Consider the following 6,287-nt stretch of genomic DNA (forward strand, 5'->3'; position numbering starts at 1 on the left):
GTATTGCTCAAAGACGTTTCCATTTGCCCCCTGGGGCAACTAAAATGTACAATAATTGTATACTGATACCAGTTGTGGGGTATGGTTCCAGCGCGTGGGCGCACAGGCTCACTCAGGTGAAACCAGCACGTGTCATTAGACGAATACAGCGGAATGTAATCATGCGGTGTGTTGGTGCTTTCAGCACCACACCAACGGACGCTTTGTTTGTAATAATGGGACTTCACCCGCTGGATTTAATGATTAGACAACATGCAGCAATACACTGGATCCAAAAGCGGGAATACGAAAAAGTAACAGCACTTATAGGAGAGCACATGAATAATATCAAGCAGATTAGGGAAAAAATTACAGATATCTGGCAAGAGCAGTGGCAGTCCTCAGACACTGGGAGAAGGGTCTTCGACTTCTTTCCCAGTGTCCGCGAGAGGCTTAAGATGAAACATCTAACAATAACACTTGGAGTGGTACACTTTTTATCCGGGCATGGCCCATATCCAACATATTTACACAGAATTGGCAGTATGCAGTCGCCTGAGTGTGTCTGTGGCGCTCCTGTGGGGACGCCCGAGCACGTAGTTCTGGAATGCCCGGAATTCGACCCAGTTGCCAATGAGGCAAGACGGGAATTGCGGAACACACCGCTCATGGAGATACTCAGAAGCCCAGAAAGATTTAATGTATTCCAACAACTAGTCGATCAGGTTTCTAAATTTGCAAAACTGATATTTGTGCGCAACGACGCAAATTAGAAGAGAGAAAAGCTGTACTCCTCAGCCAAGTCTGAGGAGTAATGTGCATCAAATTATAGACAAAAACCAAGAGAAGACATAGGAAGGGAGGGCCGCTGGCCATAGTGATGTGGATGTCCATGCCACTATGGACGGGCGACCTCTGTCCGCCTTGCTCCTACGGGGCAGAAAGAAATATTGCGGACAGCGAAGAGGGCAAGATGGACGAAGAAGGGAAGGCTCCCCAATCTATGGAAACATAGATGAGAGGGATGCCTTGGGGTTGTACCAAGCGTGTGTTCCGCCTTCTCGCTTGTCCGAACGTCAAACCAATAATAAATAAAACTACCGACTAGACTATAAAACCAAATGAGACATTGTAAATAACTCCATGCACGTGTAATAATTGTGTTTGCTGTTAATTTAGCGCAGAAGAGCGCGTTTTCATTTTTGTAAATTGTAGTAGAGTAGTTATTTTCCTTTCATGTAGAATCGTAGAATTAAAGGGTGGTGGAGGGATGTAAAAATAAATGCAAATAAATGCAGTGGTTTCTAGGTAGTAGAAGCCGGCCCACCTCCTCGTGGTAGGGACGGAAACGCTCCTGGTATCCCGGAGCGGCTAAGTGGCCGGAAGAAATAACAATTGTTAATTACAGTAGAACTAACAGTTATGTAAATCACTGTAAATGTAATAACGTAGAATTGTTTAGTTATCACTACCCACTTAGGTTAACTAGATAGTGGGTAAATGTAAGTTAACAATAAATGTAAAAAAAAAAAAAAAAAAAAAAAAAAAAAAAAAAATGTCCCTATCTACCGCATTTGCTGGGGAGGGATCGCGGCCTGAGCCGGCAAAGGCTCATCGCCGTGAACGGGAAGTCCCGGACATGTTCCGCCAAGCCAGGGCGTGGTGACATGTCCCTGGCTAGGTTAGATGGGGCCAGACCCCCGAACGTCTGGGGGACCGACCCAGCACCTGGGTAGGACTGGGTCCCTGGCCGTAAGGTGGAAACTCGGCCTAGTAGGGGGCGAAGGCCGAGAGGTGAATCCGCCTCTCCGGAATGCGGTGGGCATTTGCCGGGGAGGGACGGGTGAAATCTTCAGTGATGCGGTCGTGGAAGGGGACTAGTGAGCTGGAAACGGCTCGCTAAACCCAGCAGCTCAAAATGCTCTTGGTCAAGGGGCGGGACTGGTGAGCGAGCTGCACAATAGCCCCCCCCCCATGCCAGAGGTGCCGGTCGGGGGAAACAGACGGGCCCCATTTTCTTTTTTCACTCTCTAAACATGGCTGAGCAAACAGAGGGTGAAATGGCGCTTTCGGAGCAGGAAGCTCCTATCGATGTGAATGCAGAACAGACTGTGATTGAAAGACATGCACGCTTTTTAAGGTTGCTTGACCGAAGTGTTAAGCATGGAAAGATCACTGCTGATCAAATCAGGGTGATTAAAGAAGACATTGCGAACTGGGCCCTGGCTCATGCCAAACTAGAGGGTCAGTACGCAGAGGTAAAGGCGGAAAATGAACGCCTGCGCAAAGAGCAACAGAGACCACAAAAGACTTATGCAGCTGCGTTAGCGGCAGCACCGGCAATTAAAAGAACGGTCCAGGAGACTATAAAACAAAATGTAGAAAAATCAGTCCCAACTCTTTTTATAAAACCAAAAAAGGGTGAGGATGTTAAAAAGGCCAAAGAAAAATTCGAACAGAGCATAAACCCGCGTGTAGACAAGATTAAAATTAACAATATAAGAACAACAAAAAATGTACTAATTGTAGAAGTGGCCTCAACTGAGGATAGCGACAAGATAATGAACAACCAGAAACTAAGAGAGTCATTTATATGTGAGAAACCACGCAAACGTCGCCCCCTAATGATGATGTACGACGTACCGTCGTACATGTCTCAGGACGATGTAACGGATTGTTTATACGCACAGAATTTTGAGGAAAAAATGACTCGTGAGGAGTTTAGCGAGCAGTTAAAAATACGATTTAAAGCAGGTCCTCGTGACCGAAATACGGTACACTACGCAATTGAGGTTGCACCTGCACTGAGAAAGCAGATAATAGTGACAAATAGGCTATATATTGGTTATAATGCAATTTCAGTGAAAGATTATACGGCCTTAGCAAAGTGCTCTAAGTGCCAAGACTACGGCCATGTTGCTAAATACTGTAACTTTTTGAAGCCCGTGTGTGGAAACTGCGGGTGTGACACCCATGACAAAAAGAATTGCACAAAAGATACTCCACTGTGTATCCCATGCAGATATCGAAAGCGAACATGTAACACTCCTGGTAAGGAGTGTTTGACTTACAAGTTACTTCTCCAGCGACTAATCCAGAGGACCGACTATGGCGACACGCTATAAGGTCACTCGAAGAAAGTCGCCAAGTAAAACATTGAGAGATGCGGGAAGGTGGAGGAAATTACAAGAGTCACTGTCCTCTTTGGATGGTGAGCAAGAGGAGGAAATAGCTAATGTTTATTCTGTTCCAGTGCCAACTGTACAACCGGAGATAGCGGACTTCTCGTGCCAGGTCGGAGGTTCCCCGGCCTGCCGGGGGAGTCTTCCAGGTTCGATGGTGGTGGAGGCGACTGGGCTGGCGGGTCTCACCTCCCCGGGTGGGGACAGCTCCTCGCGGAGGGAGGGGGAGATCTATGCTGTGCCGGTGCCTGAAGTGCAGCCCGAGACGGAGGACTTCTCCTGTCAGGTCGGGTCCTTCCTGGCCTCCAGGGGCGGCCTTCCGGAGTCACTGGGACCGTCGGCGGCCATGGCGGTGGGTTCCGCTTCTCGTCGAGATGGGGCGGAGCCGTCGGCGTCTGCGTCTGATGGTCCTGCAAAGGGAACAGATAAAGAGACTGCAGACTTGATTAAAGTAGCCACGTCTGTAAATAAATTAACCTTTGGTGATGGTGTAAAAATGGATGAAGTAGATGAGACTGTAGACTTGATCAAAGTAGTTACATCTGTAAATAAAATAACTCTGGGTGATAGTGTAAATGTAGATGATGTAGAGGTAGACACTCAAGAACAGAAACGATCTTTTAACAATTGTCCGCCTGGAAATACATACCTAATATGTGAGGAGACTCTGCGGTTGTCTAGGTTGGAAAACTCACAGACTCTTAACGCCGCACTGAGGCAGCTGGTCCGAGCTGGGCATCCCCGTGGAAATAAAATTACATTTCCAACTCTGGAGGATGCAGACTGTATAGAACTTGTTGCTTTAAACATTCCCACAGAATACGATAAACTATCTGATCTGGTTTCGAAAGTTTACATCCGGAGGGGTAGGAAATTTGATTTAAATAAAGTTTACGAAGATATGGTTAGAATGCACGGCAGAATCGCTTTTGATCCTGCCCAGGCTTGGCCTGCAAGCCACTTTTACACCAGATTCCCATGACTAGAATAAATTGTTTGCAGATAAATACAATGCGGAGCTCACTGGTTACTCAGGAGCTCTGCAAATTGGCTGAAGAAAGGCATACTGACATCTTATTAATACAAGAGCCGTACTCTGCCTCAGGCAGGGTCCCGGGCCTCCCTGGAACAGCTCAGGTGATCTCGATCGGTCAAAATCCAATGTCAGTCATTGTTATAATAAACAAGTTAATCAAAACTACCGTTCTAACACAGTTTTGTAATACACATGTGACTGTAATCGAGATAAATTATTGTAATACACACTGGTTCTTCATAAATGTTTACTGTCAATACAGAGACCAAATACAAATATACCTGAGGCATTTGACAACTGTTTTGCGTGCCCTGGCTGGCAGACCACTCATTATTACAATGGATAGTAATGCAAAATCCCCTCTCTGGCACAGTGGAGCCCAGGACCAAAGAGGAATTGCGCTCGAGGATTTCATAATGGAACATCAATTACATGTAATAAACCTCCCTGGCAACCCTCCTACCTATAGGAGTCGAGCTGGGGCAGCATCTCACATAGATGTGACGCTGAGTTCAGTTAACGTAGCAAATAATATTCAGAGTTGGAAAGTTCTAGAAAATCTCACAACAAGTGACCATAACATAATTGAATTTTCAGTCGCACTACTTGCGGAACACGTGCCAGAGGGGTGGTCAACGCAATATGATTATGGGAGAGCCGATTGGGGCCTGCTGGAGGCAGAGTTCAATCCTCCAGAGTTGGAAGATGGCCCGTTTAACGTGGAAGAGGCTGTTGAGGCCTTGATTGTCTCTATAAAGGCGGCAGTGGCCGCAGCGATACCGACGCGAAGACGTCTCATACGCGAAACGACCTCTCCATGGACTCCGGAGCTCACTCGGCTCAGGCAGTCTATGAGAAGGGCACGGCGCAGCTATCAGGCGTCTTTCACCCGGGACGAAAGGCAATACCATCTTGCCTTGTACAGGAGACGGAAATGGATTTTCAAAGAAACCCTAAGGCAACATCGCCAGCGAAGTTGGGAGGACTTTGTAAAGTCTCATCTTACCCTAGACCCATGGGGTATCCCATATAAAATGGTGAGAGAGAAGATACATTCCCCAATGCATCTCTCGACAGTAAGACTTGGAGACAATGACAGTATGACGAAAGACTGGGTGGAGACGGCTGAGGAGTTACTTAATGTGCTCCTCCCCGACGACCGACCGGAAACGGACAACGAGATGCAGCAGGAGATTAGGATCCAGGATCAGACGGAGTACAATAATGAACTACAAGTATACCCCTTCTCGGTTGAGGAGGTACAAACAGCTATACTCTCTTTTGCCAGACGCAAGGCCCCAGGGCCAGACGCAATACCTGCGGAAGTTCTGCAGAATATTGTGCACAAGATAGCCCCAGGCCTTGCAAAGATATACAACAGGTGTCTGGAAACACAGTCCTTCCCAACTCGCTGGAAGACTGCGGAAGTGATAATAATAAAGAAGTCACCAGAAAAAGATCCAACAATACCAAAGTCCTACAGGCCTATATGCCTCTTGGATGTCCTGGGAAAGGCGCTTGAGAAGCTGCTGGTCTCAAGGCTGTCAAGTCACAGAATCCTTCGTGGAATGAGTGACATGCAATACGGTTTCCGTAAAGGCAAATCAACATCTGATGCCGTAAATAAGGTTGCAAGTATTGTACGCTCATCTACAAGGAAATATGTTCTTGGAGTCATGGTGGATATCTCCGGCGCCTTCGACAACCTGTGGTGGCCGGCGCTTTTCTCTCGTCTTCGGGAGATTGAGTGTCCGGTAATGCTATACGGTTGTTTGAGGGACTACTGCCGGAATAGGGTTGCTAAAATCACGGCTCCTGGTGCTGTGGTGTTCAAGAACATAACAAAGGGCTGTCCACAGGGTTCTGTGTGCGGCCCTTTATTCTGGGATATAAACATGGATCCTCTGCTGAGAACTCTTGAGGAGAACAATGTAGCACTAGGAGTTGTGGCATATGCAGATGATCTCCTCGTCCTTATCGAGGGCGACAGTCGTACCGAAATAGAGACAAATGCAGGCCATGTTTTCGAGATCTTAACACAATGGTGTAAATCTTCTAAGTTAGAAATTGCACCTCACAAATCTCAATAC

The sequence above is a fragment of the Schistocerca americana genome, chromosome 6, assembly GCF_021461395.2.
Source record: "Schistocerca americana isolate TAMUIC-IGC-003095 chromosome 6, iqSchAmer2.1, whole genome shotgun sequence".
In the NCBI taxonomy this organism is placed as follows: domain Eukaryota; kingdom Metazoa; phylum Arthropoda; class Insecta; order Orthoptera; family Acrididae; genus Schistocerca; species Schistocerca americana.